Raw genomic sequence first — 18,742 nt, 5'->3', positions numbered from 1 at the left:
TTTACTGCATCCGCTGCACCCGATGTGGCTTCATATACATTGGGAGACAGGTCGCCTACTTGTGGAACATTTCAGGGAACACCTCTGGGACACCCGCACCAACCAACCCAACCGCCCTGTGGCTGAACACTTTAACTTCCCCTCCCACTCCGCCAAGGACATGCAGGTCCATGGCCTGATCCATCACCAGACCATGGCAACACGACGCCTGGAGGAAGAGCACGTCATCTTCCGCCTAGGAATCTTCCAACCACAAGGGATGAATGCAGATTTCTCCAGCATCCATAATTCCCCTCCCGCACCTTATCTCAGTCCCAACCCTCGGACTCAGCGCCGCCATGTTGACCTGCAATCTTCTTCCCGACATCTCCGCCCCCACCCCCTCTCCGGCCTATCACCCTCACCTTAACCTCCTTCAAACTATCGCTTTCCCAACGCCCTACCCCCGTGTCCCTCCTCCCTACCTTTTATCTTAGCCTGCTTGGCACACCCTCGTCATTCCTGAAGAAGGGCTTATGCCCGAAATTTCGATTCTCCTGCTCCTTGGATGCTGCATGACCTGCTGCGCTATTCCAGCAACACTTTTCAGCTCTGATCTCCAGCATCTGCAGTCCTCAATTTCTCCTCTGATGTTACATAGACAGGAAAGAAAGGCTGGAGATGTTACAGAGAGAGGAAAGCAAGGCTGGAGATGTTACAGAGATAGGAAAGCAAGGCTGGAGATGTTTCAGAGAAGGGAACGCAAAGCTGGAGATGTTACAGAGAGGGGAAAGCAAGGCCGGACATGTTGCCGTTATAGGAAAGCAAGTTTGCAGATGTTACAGAGAGAGGAAAGCAAAGCTGGAGATGTTACAGAGATAGGAAAGCAAGTTTGCAGATGTCGCAGAGAGTGGAAAGCAAGTTTGCAGATGTTACAGAGAGAAGAAAGCAAGGCTGGAGATGTTACAGAGAGTGGATAGCAAGTTTGCAGATGTTACTGAGAGAGGAAAGCAAGTCTGGAGATGTTACAGAGAGTGGAAAGCAAGTTTGCAGATGTTACTGAGAGAGGAAAGCAAAGCTGGAGATGTTACAGAGATAGGAAACCAATTTTGCAGATGTTACAGAGAGTGGAAAGCAAGGCTGGAGATATTACAGGGATAGGAAAGCAAGGCTGGAGATATTACAGATATAGTAAAGCAAGTTTGCAGATGTTACAGAGAGAGGAAAGCAAGGCTGGAGATGTTACAGAGAGAGGACAGCAAGGGTCGAGATGTTACAGAGATAGGAAAGCAAGACCAGTGATAGAGAGAGGAACGCAAAGCTGGAGATGTTACAGAGAGAGGAAAGCAAGGCTGGAGATGTTACAGAGATAGGAAAGGAATGCTGGAGATGTTACAGAGATAGGAAAGCAATGCTGGAGATGTTACAGATATAGGAAAGCAAATTTGCAGATGTTACAGAGAGAGGAAAGCAAGGCTGAAAATGTTACAGAGAGTGGAAGGTAAGGCAGGTGATGTTACAGAGATAGGAAAGCAAGTTTGCAGATGTTACAGCGAGAGGAAAGCAAGGGTTGAGATGTTACAGAGATCAGAAGGCACGGCTGGCGATGTTACAGAAAGAGGAACGCAAAGCTGAACACGTTACAGAGAGAGGAATGCAAGCCTGGAGTTGATACAGAGATAGTAAAGCAAGTTTTCAGATGTTACACAGAGTGGAAAGCAAGGCTGGAGATGTTACAGAGAGTGGAACGCAAAGCTGGAGATGTTACAGAAATAGGAAAGCAAAGCCAGAGATGTTCAGAGACAGGAATGCAAGGTCGGAGTTGTTAAAGATTTCGGAAAGCAAGTTTGCAGATGTTACAGAGAGAGTAAAACAAGGCTGGAGATATTACAGAGAGAGGAAAGCAAATCTGGAGATGTTACAGATATAGGAAAGCAATTTTGCAGATGTTACAGAGAGAGGAAAGCAAGGATCGAGATGTTACAGAGATAGGAAAGGAAGGCTGGAGATGTTACAGCGAGAGGAAAGCAAGGCTGCAGATGTTAGAGAGAGGAACGCAAAGCTGGAGATGTTACGGATTGAGGAAAGCAAGTTTGGAGATGTTACAGAGAGAGGAAACAAGGGTCAAGATGCGACCGAGATAGGAAAGCAACGCTGGAGATTTTACAGAGAGAGGAAAGCATGACCGGACATGTTAAAGAGAGAGGATAACAAGGCTGGAAATGTTACAGAGATAGGAAAGCAAGGTTGCAGTTGTTACAGTAAGAGGAAAGCAAGGCTGGAGATGTCCCAGAGATAGCAAAGCAAGTTTGCAGATGTTACAGAGATAGGAAAGCAAGGCTGAAGATGTTACAGACTGTGCAAAGCAAGGCTGGAGACGTTACAGAGAGTGCAAAGCAAGGCTGCAGATGTTACAGAGAGAGGAACGCAAAGCTGGAGATGTTGTCGAGAGTGGAAAGCAAGGCTGGAGATGTTACAGTGATAGGAAAGCAAGACAGGAGATGTAACAGAGAGAGGGAAGCAAGGCTGGAGATGTTACAGAGATAGGAAAGCAAGGCTGGAGATGTTAGAGAGAGAAACGCAAAGCTGGAGATGTTACAGAGAGAGGAAAGCAAGGCTGGAGATGTTACAGAGAGACGAAAGCAAGGCTGGAGATGTTACAGAGAGAGCTAAGCAAGGCTACAGATGTTACAGTGATAGGAAAGCAAGACAGGAGATGTAAGAGAGGGGAAAGCAAGGCTGGACATGGTTCAGATGGTGGAAAGCAAGGTCGGGTATGTTACAGAGATAGGAAAGCAAAGTTGGAGATGGTTCAGATAGTGGAAAGCAAGGTCGGAGATGTTACAGAGAGAGGAAAGCAAGTTTGCAGCTGTAACAGAGAGAGGAACGAAAGGCTGGATATGTTACAGAGAGAGGAACGCAAAGCTGGAGATGTTTCAGAGAGTGGAAAGCAAGGCTGCAGATGTTACAGGCAGAGGATCGTAACGCTGGAGATGTTACAGAGAGAGGAAAGCAAGGCTGGAGATGGTTCAATAGTGGAAAGCAAGTCCGGCGATGTTACAGAAATAGTAAAGCATGTTTGCAGATGTAACACAGAGAGGAAAGCAAGGCTGGAGATGATACAGAGATAGGAAGGTACATTCGGAGATGTTACAGAGAGAGGAAAGCAAAGCTGGAGATGTTACAGAGATAGGAAAGCAAGTTTGCAGATGTTACTGAGAGAGGAAAGCAAGGCTAGCGATGTTACAGAGAGAGAAAAGCAATGCTAGAGATGTTACAGAGAGTGGAAAGCAAGGCTGCAAATGTTACAGAGAGAGGAGAGCAAAGCTGGATATGTTACAGAGAGAGAAAAGCTAGGCTGAATATGTTACAAAGATAGGAAAGCAATGTTGGAAATTATACAGAGATAGGAAAGCAATGCTAGAGATGTTACAGAAAAAGGAAAGCAAGTTTGCAGATGTTACAGAGAGATGAAAGCAAGCCTGGAGATGTTAGAGAGAGAGGAAAGCAAGGCTAGCGATATAACAGAGAAAGGAAAGCAAGGCAGGAGTTGTTTCAGAGAGTGGAAAGCAAGGCCTGAGAGGTGACAGAGAGAGGAAAGCAATGCTGGAGTTGTTACAGAAATAGGAAAGCAAGGTAAGAGATGTGACAGAGATAGGAAAGTAAGGCTGGAGACGTTACAAAGATAGTAAAGCAAGTTTGCAGATGTTACAGAGAGTGGAAAGCAAGGCTGGAGATATTACAGGGATAGGAAAGCAAGGCTGGAGATATTACTGAGATAGTAAAGCAAGTTTGCAGATGTCGCAGAGAGTTGAAAGCAAGTTTGCAGATGTTACAGAGAGAATAAAGCAAGGCTGGAGATGTTACAGAGAGTGGATAGCAAGTTTGCAGATGTTACTGAGAGAGGAAAGCAAAGCTGGAGATGTTACAGAGAGAGGAAAGCAAGGCTGGAGATGTTACAGAGATAGCAAAGCACGTTTGCAGATGTTACAGAGAGAGGAAAGCAATGCTGGAGATGTTACAGACAGTGCAAAGCAAGGCTGGAGATGTTACAGAGAGAGGAACGCAAAGCTGGAGAGATTACAGAGAGAGGAAAGCATGGCCGGAGATGTTACATAGATCGGAAAGCAAGTTTGCCGATTTAACAGAGAGAGGAAAGCAAGGCTGGAGATGTTACAGAGATAGGAAAGCAATGCTGGAGATTTTACAGGTATAGGAAAGCAAGTTTGCAGATGTTACAGAGAGACGAAAGCAAGGCTGGAGATGTTAGAGAGAGAGGAAAGCAAGGCTAGCGATATAACAGAAAAAAGGAAAGCAAGGCAGGAGATGTTTCAGAGAGTGGAAAGCAAGGCTGGAGACGTTACAGTGATAGGAATGCAAGGCTGGAGACGTTACAGTGATAGGAAAGCAAGGCTGGAGATGTTACAGAGATAGGAAAGCAATTTTACAGATGTCACAGAGAGAGGAAAGCAAGGCTGGAGATGTTAGAGAGAGAGGAAAGCAAAGCTGCAGATGGTTCAGATAGTGGAAAGCAAGGTCGGATTTGTTACAGAGAAAGGAAAGCAAGTTTGCAGATGTAACAGAGAGAGGAAAGCAAGGCTGGATATGTCACAGAGAGAGGAACGCAAAGCCTGAGATGTTACAGAGATAGGAAAGCAAGGCTAGAGATGTTACAGAGTGAGGAAAGCAAGGCTAGAGATGTTACAGAGGGTGGAAAGCAAGGCTAGAGATGTTACAGAGAGAAGAAAGCAAGTTTGCAGATGTCACAGAGGGAGGAAAGCAAAGCTGGAGATGGTTCAGATAGTGGAAAGCAAGGCCAGAGATGTTACAGATATAGCAAAGCAAGTTTGCAGACGTAACAAAGAGAGGAATGCAAGGCTGGAGATGTTACAGAGAGAGGAAAGCAAGGCTGTACATGTTACAGACAGTGGAGAGCAAGGCTGGAGACGTTACAGAGATAGGAAAGCAAGTTTGCAGATATTACAGAGAGAGGAAAGCAAGGCTGGAGATGTTTCACACAGTGGAAAGCAAGGCTGAAGATGTTACAGAGAGAGGAACGCAATGCTGGAGATGTTACAGAGAGAGGAAAGCAAGGCTGTAGATGGTTCAGAGATAGGAATGCAAGGCTGGAGATGTTACAGAGAGAGGAAAGCAAGGCTAGTGATATAACACAGATAGGAAAGCAAGGCAGGAGATGTTTCAGACAGTGGAAAGCAAGGCCTGAGATGTTACAGAGATAGGAAAGCAAGTTTGCAGATGTTACTGAGAGAGGAAAGCAAGGGTCGAGATGCTACCGAGATAGGAAAGCAACGCTGGAGATGTTACAGAGAGAGGAACGAAATGCTGGAAATGTTACAGAGATAGGAAAGCAAGTTGGCAGATGTTACAGTAAGAGGAAAGCAAGGCTGGAGATGTTACAGAGATAGAAAAGCAAGGCTAGAGTTGTTACACAGATAGGAATGCAAGGCTGGAGATGTTACAGAGAGTGGAAAGCAAGGCTGCAGATGTTTCAGAGAGTGGAAAGCAAGGCTGCAGATGTTACAGAGATCAGAAAGCAAGGCTAGAGATGTTACAGAGAGGGGAAAAAAGGCTGGAGATGTTACAGAGATAGGAAAGCAATGCTGGACATTTTACAGGTATAGGAAAGCAAGTTTGCAGATGTCAAAGAGAGACGAAAGCAAGGCTAGCGATATAACAGAGAGAGAAAAGCAATGCTAGAGATGTTACAGAGAGTGGAAAGCAAGGCTGCAAATGTTACAGAGAGAGGAGAGCAAAGCTGGATATGTTACAGAGAGAGAAAAGCTAGGCTGAATATGTTACAAAGATAGGAAAGCAATGTTGGAAATTATACAGAGATAGGAAAGCAATGCTAGAGATGTTACAGAAAAAGGAAAGCAAGTTTGCAGATGTTACAGAGAGATGAAAGCAAGCCTGGAGATGTTAGAGAGAGAGGAAAGCAAGGCTAGCGATATAACAGAGAAAGGAAAGCAAGGCAGGAGTTGTTTCAGAGAGTGGAAAGCAAGGCCTGAGAGGTGACAGAGAGAGGTAAGCAATGCTGGAGTTGTTACAGAAATAGGAAAGCAAGGTAAGAGATGTGACAGAGATAGGAAAGTAAGGCTGGAGACGTTACAAAGATAGTAAAGCAAGTTTGCAGATGTTACAGAGAGTGGAAAGCAAGGCTGGAGATATTACAGGGATAGGAAAGCAAGGCTGGAGATATTACTGAGATAGTAAAGCAAGTTTGCAGATGTCGCAGAGAGTTGAAAGCAAGTTTGCAGATGTTACAGAGAGAATAAAGCAAGGCTGGAGATGTTACAGAGAGTGGATAGCAAGTTTGCAGATGTTACTGAGAGAGGAAAGCAAAGCTGGAGATGTTACAGAGAGAGGAAAGCAAGGCTGGAGATGTTACAGAGATAGCAAAGCACGTTTGCAGATGTTACAGAGAGAGGAAAGCAATGCTGGAGATGTTACAGACAGTGCAAAGCAAGGCTGGAGATGTTACAGAGAGAGGAACGCAAAGCTGGAGAGATTACAGAGAGAGGAAAGCATGGCCAGAGATGTTACAGAGATCGGAAAGCAAGTTTGCCGATTTAACAGAGAGAGGAAAGCAAGGCTGGAGATGTTACAGAGATAGGAAAGCAATGCTGGAGATTTTACAGGTATAGGAAAGCAAGTTTGTAGATGTTACAGAGAGACGAAAGCAAGGCTGGAGATGTTAGAGAGAGAGGAAAGCAAGGCTAGCGATATAACAGAAAAAAGGAAAGCAAGGCAGGAGATGTTTCAGAGAGTGGAAAGCAAGGCTGGAGACGTTACAGTGATAGGAATGCAAGGCTGGAGACGTTACAGTGATAGGAAAGCAAGGCTGGAGATGTTACAGAGATAGGAAAGCAATTTTACAGATGTCACAGAGAGAGGAAAGCAAGGCTGGAGATGTTAGAGAGAGAGGAAAGCAAAGCTGCAGATGGTTCAGATAGTGGAAAGCAAGGTCGGATTTGTTACAGAGAAAGGAAAGCAAGTTTGCAGATGTAACAGAGAGAGGAAAGCAAGGCTGGATATGTCACAGAGAGAGGAACGCAAAGCCTGAGATGTTACAGAGATAGGAAAGCAAGGCTAGAGATGTTACAGAGGGTGGAAAGCAAGGCTAGAGATGTTACAGAGAGAAGAAAGCAAGTTTGCAGATGTCACAGAGGGAGGAAAGCAAAGCTGGAGATGGTTCAGATAGTGGAAAGCAAGGCCAGAGATGTTACAGATATAGCAAAGCAAGTTTGCAGACGTAACAAAGAGAGGAATGCAAGGCTGGAGATGTTACAGAGAGAGGAAAGCAAGGCTGTACATGTTACAGACAGTGGAGAGCAAGGCTGGAGACGTTACAGAGATAGGAAAGCAAGTTTGCAGATATTACAGAGAGAGGAAAGCAAGGCTGGAGATGTTTCACACAGTGGAAAGCAAGGCTGAAGATGTTACAGAGAGAGGAACGCAATGCTGGAGATGTTACAGAGAGAGGAAAGCAAGGCTGTAGATGGTTCAGAGATAGGAATGCAAGGCTGGAGATGTTACAGTGAGAGGAAAGCAAGGCTAGTGATATAACACAGATAGGAAAGCAAGGCAGGAGATGTTTCAGACAGTGGAAAGCAAGGCCTGAGATGTTACAGAGATAGGAAAGCAAGTTTGCAGATGTTACTGAGAGAGGAAAGCAAGGGTCGAGATGCTACCGAGATAGGAAAGCAACGCTGGAGATGTTACAGAGAGAGGAACGAAATGCTGGAAATGTTACAGAGATAGGAAAGCAAGTTGGCAGATGTTACAGTAAGAGGAAAGCAAGGCTGGAGATGTAACAGAGATAGAAAAGCAAGGCTAGAGTTGTTACACAGATAGGAATGCAAGGCTGGAGATGTTACAGAGAGTGGAAAGCAAGGCTGCAGATGTTTCAGAGAGTGGAAAGCAAGGCTGCAGATGTTACAGAGATCAGAAAGCAAGGCTAGAGATGTTACAGAGAGGGGAAAAAAGGCTGGAGATGTTACAGAGATAGGAAAGCAATGCTGGACATTTTACAGGTATAGGAAAGCAAGTTTGCAGATGTCAAAGAGAGACGAAAGCAAGGCTAGCGATATAACAGAGATAGGAAAGCAAGGCAGGAGATGTTTCAGAGACGGGAAAGCAGGCCTGAGTTGTTACAGACATAGGAAAGCAAGGGACGGGATGTTACAGAGATAGGAAATCAAGGCAGGAGATGTTACAGAGAGTGGAACGCCAAGCCGGAGATGTTACAGAGAGAGGAAAGCAAGGCTGGAGATTATACAGAGATAGGAAAGCAAGATCGGAGATGATACAGAGATAGGAAAGCAAGTTTACAGATGTAACAGAAAGAGCAAAGCAAGGCTAGAGATGTTACAGAGAGAGGAAAGCAAGTCGTGATGTGTTACAAGATAGGAAAGCAAGTTAGCAGATGTTACAGAAAGAAAGCAAGGCTGGAGATGTTACAGAGAGAGGAAAGCAAGGCTGGAGATTATACAGAGATAGGAAAGCAAGATCGGAGATGATACAGAGATAGGAAAGCAAGTTTACAGATGTAACAGAAAGAGCAAAGCAAGGCTAGAGATGTTACAGAGAGAGGAATGCAAGGCTAGAGATGTTACAGGGAGAGGAAAGCAAGGCGTTATGTGTTACAAGATAGGAAAGCAAGTTAGCAGATGTTACAGAAAGAAAGCAAGGCTGGAGATGTTACAGAGAGTGGAAAGCAAGTTTGAAGATGTTACAGAGGGAGGAAAGCAAGGCTGGAGATGTTATTGAGAGAGGAAAGCAAAGCTGGAGATGTTACAGACAGTGGAGAGCAAGACTAGAGACGTTACAGAGATAGATAAGCAAGGCTGGAGATGTTACAGAGATAGGAATGCAAGGCTGGAGATGGTTCAGATTGTGGAAAGGAAGGCCAGAGATGTTACAGAGATAGCAAAGCAAGTTTGCAGATGTAACAGAGAGAGGAAAGCAAGGCTAGAGACGTTACAGAGATAGATAAGCAAGGCTGGAGATGTTACAGAGATAGGAATGCAAGGCTGGAGATGGTTCAGATTGTGGAAAGGAAGGCCAGAGATGTTACAGAGATAGCAAAGCAAGTTTGCAGATGTAACAGAGAGAGGAAAGCATGGCCGGAGATGTTACAGAGATCCGAAAGCAAGGCTAGAGATATTACAGAGAGAGGAAGGCAAGGCTAGAGATGTTACAGAGAGAGGAAAGCAAGGCTTGATGTGTTACAAGATAGGAAAGCAAGTTTGCAGATGTTACAGAAAGAAAGCAAGGCTGGAGATGTTACAGAGAGTGGAAAGCAAGTTTGCAGATGTTTCAGAGGGAGGACAGCAAGGCTGGAGATGATATTGAGAGAGGAAAGCAATGTGGGAGATGTTACAGGGAGGGCAAAGCAAGGCTAGAGATGTTACAGAGATAGGAATGCAAGGCTGGAGATGTTACAGATAGTGCAAAGCAAGGCTGGAGATGTTTCAGAGAGTGGGAAGCAAGGCAGGAGATATTACAGAGATAGCAAAGCAAGTTTGCAGATGTTACAGAGATAGGAAAGCAAGGCTGGAGATGTTACAGACAGTGGAAAGCAATGTTGGAGATGTTACAGACAGTGCAAAGCAAGGCTGGAGATGTTACAGGGAGAGCAAAGCAAGGCTGGTGATGTTACAGAGAGAGGAACGCAAAGCTGGAGAGGTTACAGAGAGAGGAAAGCAAGGCTGGAGATGGTTCAAAGAGAGGAAAAAAGGCTGGAGATGTTACAGAGATAGGAAAGCAATGCTGGAGATTTTACAAGTACAGGAAAGAAAGTTTGCAGATGTTACAGAGAGACGAAAGCAAGGCTGGAGTTGTGAGTGAGAGAGGAAAGCAAGGCTAGCGATATAACAGACACAGGAAAGCAAGGCAGGAGATGTTTCAGAGAGTGGAAAGCAACGCCTGAGATGTTACAGAGATAGGAAAGCAAGGGACGAGATGTTACAGAGATAGGAAATCAAGGCTGGAGTTGTTACAGAGAGTGAAAGGCAAAGCCGGAGATGTTAGAGAGAGAGGAAAGCAAGGCTGCAGATGTTACAGAGAGAGGAACGCAAGGCTGGAGATGTTACTAAGATAGGAAAACAAGGCTGGAGATGTTACAGAGAGAGGAAATCAAGGCTTGACATGTTTCAGAGAGTGAAAAGCAAGGCTGGAGATGTTACAGAGAGAGGAAAGCAAGGCTGGAGCTGTTACAGTAATAGGAAATCAAGGCTGGAGATGTTACAGAGAGTGGAACGCCAAGCTGGAGATGTTACAGAGAGAGGAAAGCAAGGCTGGAGATGTTACAGTGATAGGAAAGCAAGGCTGGAGATGTTACAGTGACAGGAAAGCAAGGCTGGAGATGTTACAGAGAGAGGAAAGCAAGGCTGGAGATGTGAGTGAGAGAGGAAAGCAAGGCTGGAGATGTGACTGAGAGAGGAAAGCAAGGCTAGCGATATAACAGAGACAGGAAAGCAAGGCTGGAGATGTTTCAGAGAGTGGAAAGCAAGGCCTGAGATGTTACAGAGATAGGAAATCAAGGCTGGAGTTGTTACAGAGAGTGAAACGCAAAGCCGGAGATGTTACTGAGAAAGGAAAACAAGGCTGGAAATGTTACAGAGAGAGGAACGCAAGGCTGGAGATGTTACTGAGATAAGAAAACAAGGCTGGAGATGTTACCGTGAGAGGAAAGCAAGGCTTGAGATGTTTCAGAGAGTGGAAAGCAAGGCTGGAGATGTTATAGAGAGAGGAAAGCAAGGCTGGAGATGTTACAGAGAGAGGAAAGCAAGGCTGGAGATGTTACAGTGATAGGAAAGCAAGGCTGGAGATGTTACAGAGAGAGGAAAGCAAGACTGGAGATGTTACCGAGAGAAAAAAGCAAGGCTGGAGATGTTACCGAGAGAGGAAAGCAAAGCTGCAGATGGTTCAGATAGTGGAAAGCAAGGTCGGACATGTTACAGAGATGGGAAAGCAAGTTTGCAGATGGTTCAGATCGTGGAAAGCAAGGCTGGATATGTTACAGAGAAAGGAACGCAAAGCTGGAGATGTTACAGAGATTGCAAAGCAAGTTTGTAGATGTCACAGAGAGAGGAATGCAAGGCTGGAGATGTTACAGGGAGAGCAAAGCAAGGCTAGAGATGTTACAGAGAGACGAAAGTTATGCGGAAGATGTTACAGAGAGAGGAAAGCAAGTTTGCAGATGTTACTGAGAGAGGAAAGCAAGGGTCGAGATGCTACCGAGATAGGAAGCAACGCTGGAGATGTTACAGAGAGAGGAACGCAATGCCGGAAATGGTACAGAGACAGCAAAGCAAGTTTGCATATGTTACAGTAAGAGGAAAGCAAGGCTGGAGATGTTACAGAGAAAGGAACGCAAGGCTGGAGATGTTACAGAGAGGGGAAAAAAACGCTGGAGATGTTACAGAGATAGGAAAGCAATGCTGGAGATTTTACAGGTATAGGAAAGCAAGTTTGCAGATGTTAAAGAGAGATGAAAGCAAGGCTGGAGATGTTAGAGAGAGAGGAAAGCAAGGCTAGCGATATAACAGAAAAAAGGAAAGCAAGGCAGGAGATGTTTCAGAGAGTGGAAAGCAAGGCTGGAGACGTTACAGTGATAGGAATGCAAGGCTGGAGACGTTACAGTGATAGGAAAGCAAGGCTGGAGATGTTACAGAGATAGGAAAAAAACGCTGGAGATGTTACAGAGATAGGAAAGCAATGCTGGAGATTTTACAGGTATAGGAAAGCAAGTTTGCAGATGTTAAAGAGAGATGAAAGCAAGGCTGGAGATGTTAGAGAGAGAGGAAAGCAAGGCTAGCGATATAACAGAGATAGGAAAGCAAGGCAGGAGATGTTTCAGAGACGGGAAAGCAGGCCTGAGATGTTACAGAGATAGGAAAGCAAGGGACGAGATGTTACAGAGATAGGAAATCAAGGCAGGAGATGTTACAGAGAGTGGAACGCCAAGCTGGAGATGTTACAGAGAGAGGAAAGCAAGACTGGAGAGGGTTCAATAGGGGAAAGCAAGGCCGGTGATGTTACGAAGATAGGAAAGCAAGTTTGCAGATGTAACAGAGAGAGGAAAGCAAGGCAGGAGATGTTACAGAGAGAGGAATGCAAAGCTGGAGTTGTTACAGTGAGTGGAAAGCAAGGCCGGAGATGTTACAGAGAGTGGAAAGCAAGTTTGCAGATGTTACTGAGAGAGGAAAGCAAAGCTGGAGATGTTACAGAGATAGGAAACCAATTTTGCAGATGTTACAGAGAGTGGAAAGCAAGGCTGGAGATATTACAGGGATAGGAAAGCAAGGCTGGAGATATTACAGATATAGTAAAGGAAGTTTGCAGATGTTACAGAGAGAGGAAAGCAAGGCTGGAGATGTTACAGAGAGAGGACAGCAAGGGTCGAGATGTTACAGAGATAGGAAAGCAAGACCAGTGATAGAGAGAGGAACGCAAAGCTGGAGATGTTACAGAGAGAGGAAAGCAAGGCTGGAGATGTTACAGAGATAGGAAAGGAATGCTGGAGATGTTACAGAGATAGGAAAGCAATGCTGGAGATGTTACAGATATAGGAAAGCAAATTTGCAGATGTTACAGAGAGAGGAAAGCAAGGCTGAAAATGTTACAGAGAGTGGAAGGTAAGGCAGGTGATGTTACAGAGATAGGAAAGCAAGTTTGCAGATGTTACAGCGAGAGGAAAGCAAGGGTTGAGATGTTACAGAGATCAGAAGGCACGGCTGGCGATGTTACAGAAAGAGGAACGCAAAGCTGAACACGTTACAGAGAGAGGAATGCAAGCCTGGAGTTGATACAGAGATAGTAAAGCAAGTTTTCAGATGTTACACAGAGTGGAAAGCAAGGCTGGAGATGTTACAGAGAGTGGAACGCAAAGCTGGAGATGTTACAGAAATAGGAAAGCAAAGCCAGAGATGTTCAGAGACAGGAATGCAAGGTCGGAGTTGTTAAAGATTTCGGAAAGCAAGTTTGCAGATGTTACAGAGAGAGTAAAACAAGGCTGGAGATATTACAGAGAGAGGAAAGCAAATCTGGAGATGTTACAGATATAGGAAAGCAATTTTGCAGATATTACAGAGAGAGGAAAGCAAGGATCGAGATGTTACAGAGATAGGAAAGGAAGGCTGGAGATGTTACAGCGAGAGGAAAGCAAGGCTGCAGATGTTAGAGAGAGGAATGCAAAGCTGGAGATGTTACGGATTGAGGAAAGCAAGTTTGGAGATGTTACAGAGAGAGGAAACAAGGGTCAAGATGCGACCGAGATAGGAAAGCAACGCTGGAGATTTTACAGAGAGAGGAAAGCATGACCGGACATGTTAAAGAGAGAGGATAACAAGGCTGGAAATGTTACAGAGATAGGAAAGCAAGGTTGCAGTTGTTACAGTAAGAGGAAAGCAAGGCTGGAGATGTCCCAGAGATAGCAAAGCAAGTTTGCAGATGTTACAGTGATAGGAAAGCAAGGCTGGAGATGTTACAGAGAGAGGAAAGCAAGACTGGAGATGTTACCGAGAGAAAAAAGCAAGGCTGGAGATGTTACCGAGAGAGGAAAGCAAAGCTGCAGATGGTTCAGATAGTGGAAAGCAAGGTCGGACATGTTACAGAGAAGGGAAAGCAAGTTTGCAGATGGTTCAGATCGTGGAAAGCAAGGCTGGATATGTTACAGAGAAAGGAACGCAAAGCTGGAGATGTTACAGAGATTGCAAAGCAAGTTTGTAGATGTCACAGAGAGAGGAATGCAAGGCTGGAGATGTTACAGGGAGAGCAAAGCAAGGCTAGAGATGTTACAGAGAGACGAAAGTTATGCGGAAGATGTTACAGAGAGAGGAAAGCAAGTTTGCAGATGTTACTGAGAGAGGAAAGCAAGGGTCGAGATGCTACCGAGATAGGAAGCAACGCTGGAGATGTTACAGAGAGAGGAACGCAATGCCGGAAATGGTACAGAGACAGCAAAGCAAGTTTGCATATGTTACAGTAAGAGGAAAGCAAGGCTGGAGATGTTACAGAGAAAGGAACGCAAGGCTGGAGATGTTACAGAGAGGGGAAAAAAACGCTGGAGATGTTACAGAGATAGGAAAGCAATGCTGGAGATTTTACAGGTATAGGAAAGCAAGTTTGCAGATGTTAAAGAGAGATGAAAGCAAGGCTGGAGATGTTAGAGAGAGAGGAAAGCAAGGCTAGCGATATAACAGAAAAAAGGAAAGCAAGGCAGGAGATGTTTCAGAGAGTGGAAAGCAAGGCTGGAGACGTTACAGTGATAGGAATGCAAGGCTGGAGACGTTACAGTGATAGGAAAGCAAGGCTGGAGATGTTACAGAGATAGGAAAAAAACGCTGGAGATGTTACAGAGATAGGAAAGCAATGCTGGAGATTTTACAGGTATAGGAAAGCAAGTTTGCAGATGTTAAAGAGAGATGAAAGCAAGGCTGGAGATGTTAGAGAGAGAGGAAAGCAAGGCTAGCGATATAACAGAGATAGGAAAGCAAGGCAGGAGATGTTTCAGAGACGGGAAAGCAGGCCTGAGATGTTACAGAGATAGGAAAGCAAGGGACGAGATGTTACAGAGATAGGAAATCAAGGCAGGAGATGTTACAGAGAGTGGAACGCCAAGCTGGAGATGTTACAGAGAGAGGAAAGCAAGACTGGAGAGGGTTCAATAGGGGAAAGCAAGGCCGGTGATGTTACGAAGATAGGAAAGCAAGTTTGCAGATGTAACAGAGAGAGGAAAGCAAGGCAGGAGATGTTACAGAGAGAGGAATGCAAAGCTGGAGTTGTTACAGTGAGTGGAAAGCAAGGCCGGAGATGTTACAGAGAGTGGAAAGCAAGTTTGCAGATGTTACTGAGAGAGGAAAGCAAAGCTGGAGATGTTACAGAGATAGGAAACCAATTTTGCAGATGTTACAGAGAGTGGAAAGCAAGGCTGGAGATATTACAGGGATAGGAAAGCAAGGCTGGAGATATTACAGATATAGTAAAGGAAGTTTGCAGATGTTACAGAGAGAGGAAAGCAAGGCTGGAGATGTTACAGAGAGAGGACAGCAAGGGTCGAGATGTTACAGAGATAGGAAAGCAAGACCAGTGATAGAGAGAGGAACGCAAAGCTGGAGATGTTACAGAGAGAGGAAAGCAAGGCTGGAGATGTTACAGAGATAGGAAAGGAATGCTGGAGATGTTACAGAGATAGGAAAGCAATGCTGGAGATGTTACAGATATAGGAAAGCAAATTTGCAGATGTTACAGAGAGAGGAAAGCAAGGCTGAAAATGTTACAGAGAGTGGAAGGTAAGGCAGGTGATGTTACAGAGATAGGAAAGCAAGTTTGCAGATGTTACAGCGAGAGGAAAGCAAGGGTTGAGATGTTACAGAGATCAGAAGGCACGGCTGGCGATGTTACAGAAAGAGGAACGCAAAGCTGAACACGTTACAGAGAGAGGAATGCAAGCCTGGAGTTGATACAGAGATAGTAAAGCAAGTTTTCAGATGTTACACAGAGTGGAAAGCAAGGCTGGAGATGTTACAGAGAGTGGAACGCAAAGCTGGAGATGTTACAGAAATAGGAAAGCAAAGCCAGAGATGTTCAGAGACAGGAATGCAAGGTCGGAGTTGTTAAAGATTTCGGAAAGCAAGTTTGCAGATGTTACAGAGAGAGTAAAACAAGGCTGGAGATATTACAGAGAGAGGAAAGCAAATCTGGAGATGTTACAGATATAGGAAAGCAATTTTGCAGATATTACAGAGAGAGGAAAGCAAGGATCGAGATGTTACAGAGATAGGAAAGGAAGGCTGGAGATGTTACAGCGAGAGGAAAGCAAGGCTGCAGATGTTAGAGAGAGGAACGCAAAGCTGGAGATGTTACGGATTGAGGAAAGCAAGTTTGGAGATGTTACAGAGAGAGGAAACAAGGGTCAAGATGCGACCGAGATAGGAAAGCAACGCTGGAGATTTTACAGAGAGAGGAAAGAATGACCGGACATGTTAAAGAGAGAGGATAACAAGGCTGGAAATGTTACAGAGATAGGAAAGCAAGGTTGCAGTTGTTACAGTAAGAGGAAAGCAAGGCTGGAGATGTCCCAGAGATAGCAAAGCAAGTTTGCAGATGTTACAGAGATAGGAAAGCAAGGCTGAAGATGTTACAGACTGTGCAAAGCAAGGCTGGAGACGTTACAGAGAGTGCAAAGCAAGGCTGCAGATGTTACAGAGAGAGGAACGCAAAGCTGGAGATGTTGTCGAGAGTGGAAAGCAAGGCTGGAGATGTTACAGTGATAGGAAAGCAAGACAGGAGATGTAACAGAGAGAGGGAAGCAAGGCTGGAGATGTTACAGAGATAGGAAAGCAAGGCTGGAGATGTTAGAGAGAGAAACGCAAAGCTGGAGATGTTACAGAGAGAGGAAAGCAAGGCTGGAGATGTTACAGAGAGACGAAAGCAAGGCTGGAGATGTTACAGAGAGAGCTAAGCAAGGCTACAGATGTTACAGTGATAGGAAAGCAAGACAGGAGATGTAAGAGAGGGGAAAGCAAGGCTGGACATGGTTCAGATGGTGGAAAGCAAGGTCGGGTATGTTACAGAGATAGGAAAGCAAAGTTGGAGATGGTTCAGATAGTGGAAAGCAAGGTCGGAGATGTTACAGAGAGAGGAAAGCAAGTTTGCAGCTGTAACAGAGAGAGGAACGAAAGGCTGGATATGTTACAGAGAGAGGAACGCAAAGCTGGAGATGTTTCAGAGAGTGGAAAGCAAGGCTGCAGATGTTACAGGCAGAGGATCGTAACGCTGGAGATGTTACAGAGAGAGGAAAGCAAGGCTGGAGATGGTTCAATAGTGGAAAGCAAGTCCGGCGATGTTACAGAAATAGTAAAGCATGTTTGCAGATGTAACACAGAGAGGAAAGCAAGGCTGGAGATGATACAGAGATAGGAAGGTACATTCGGAGATGTTACAGAGAGAGGAAAGCAAAGCTGGAGATGTTACAGAGATAGGAAAGCAAGTTTGCAGATGTTACTGAGAGAGGAAAGCAAGGCTAGTGATGTTACAGAGAGAGAAAAGCAATGCTAGAGATGTTACAGAGAGTGGAAAGCAAGGCTGCAAATGTTACAGAGAGAGGAGAGCAAAGCTGGATATGTTACAGAGAGAGAAAAGCTAGGCTGAATATGTTACAAAGATAGGAAAGCAATGTTGGAAATTATACAGAGATAGGAAAGCAATGCTAGAGATGTTACAGAAAAAGGAAAGCAAGTTTGCAGATGTTACAGAGAGATGAAAGCAAGCCTGGAGATGTTAGAGAGAGAGGAAAGCAAGGCTAGCGATATAACAGAGAAAGGAAAGCAAGGCAGGAGTTGTTTCAGAGAGTGGAAAGCAAGGCCTGAGAGGTGACAGAGAGAGGAAAGCAATGCTGGAGTTGTTACAGAAATAGGAAAGCAAGGTAAGAGATGTGACAGAGATAGGAAAGTAAGGCTGGAGACGTTACAAAGATAGTAAAGCAAGTTTGCAGATGTTACAGAGAGTGGAAAGCAAGGCTGGAGATATTACAGGGATAGGAAAGCAAGGCTGGAGATATTACTGAGATAGTAAAGCAAGTTTGCAGATGTCGCAGAGAGTTGAAAGCAAGTTTGCAGATGTTACAGAGAGAATAAAGCAAGGCTGGAGATGTTACAGAGAGTGGATAGCAAGTTTGCAGATGTTACTGAGAGAGGAAAGCAAAGCTGGAGATGTTACAGAGAGAGGAAAGCAAGGCTGGAGATGTTACAGAGATAGCAAAGCACGTTTGCAGATGTTACAGAGAGAGGAAAGCAATGCTGGAGATGTTACAGACAGTGCAAAGCAAGGCTGGAGATGTTACAGAGAGAGGAACGCAAAGCTGGAGAGATTACAGAGAGAGGAAAGCATGGCCGGAGATGTTACAGAGATCGGAAAGCAAGTTTGCCGATTTCACAGAGAGAGGAAAGCAAGGCTGGAGATGTTACAGAGATAGGAAAGCAATGCTGGAGATTTTACAGGTATAGGAAAGCAAGTTTGCAGATGTTACAGAGAGACGAAAGCAAGGCTGGAGATGTTAGAGAGAGAGGAAAGCAAGGCTAGCGATATAACAGAAAAAAGGAAAGCAAGGCAGGAGATGTTTCAGAGAGTGGAAAGCAAGGCTGGAGACGTTACAGTGATAGGAATGCAAGGCTGGAGACGTTACAGTGATAGGAAAGCAAGGCTGGAGATGTTACAGAGATAGGAAAGCAATTTTACAGATGTCACAGAGAGAGGAAAGCAAGGCTGGAGATGTTAGAGAGAGAGGAAAGCAAAGCTGCAGATGGTTCAGATAGTGGAAAGCAAGGTCGGATTTGTTACAGAGAAAGGAAAGCAAGTTTTCAGATGTAACAGAGAGAGGAAAGCAAGGCTGGATATGTCACAGAGAGAAGAACGCAAAGCCTGAGATGTTACAGAGATAGGAAAGCAAGGCTAGAGATGTTACAGAGTGAGGAAAGCAAGGCTAGAGATGTTACAGAGGGTGGAAAGCAAGGCTAGAGATGTTACAGAGAGAAGAAAGCAAGTTTGCAGATGTCACAGAGGGAGGAAAGCAAAGCTGGAGATGGTTCAGATAGTGGAAAGCAAGGCCAGAGATGTTACAGATATAGCAAAGCAAGTTTGCAGACGTAACAAAGAGAGGAATGCAAGGCTGGAGATGTTACAGAGAGAGGAAAGCAAGGCTGTACATGTTACAGACAGTGGAGAGCAAGGCTGGAGA

The sequence above is a fragment of the Chiloscyllium punctatum genome, chromosome 23 (genome assembly GCF_047496795.1).
Source record: "Chiloscyllium punctatum isolate Juve2018m chromosome 23, sChiPun1.3, whole genome shotgun sequence".
Classification (NCBI taxonomy): Eukaryota; Metazoa; Chordata; class Chondrichthyes; order Orectolobiformes; family Hemiscylliidae; genus Chiloscyllium; species Chiloscyllium punctatum.
This window is presented reverse-complemented; position numbering follows the sequence as displayed.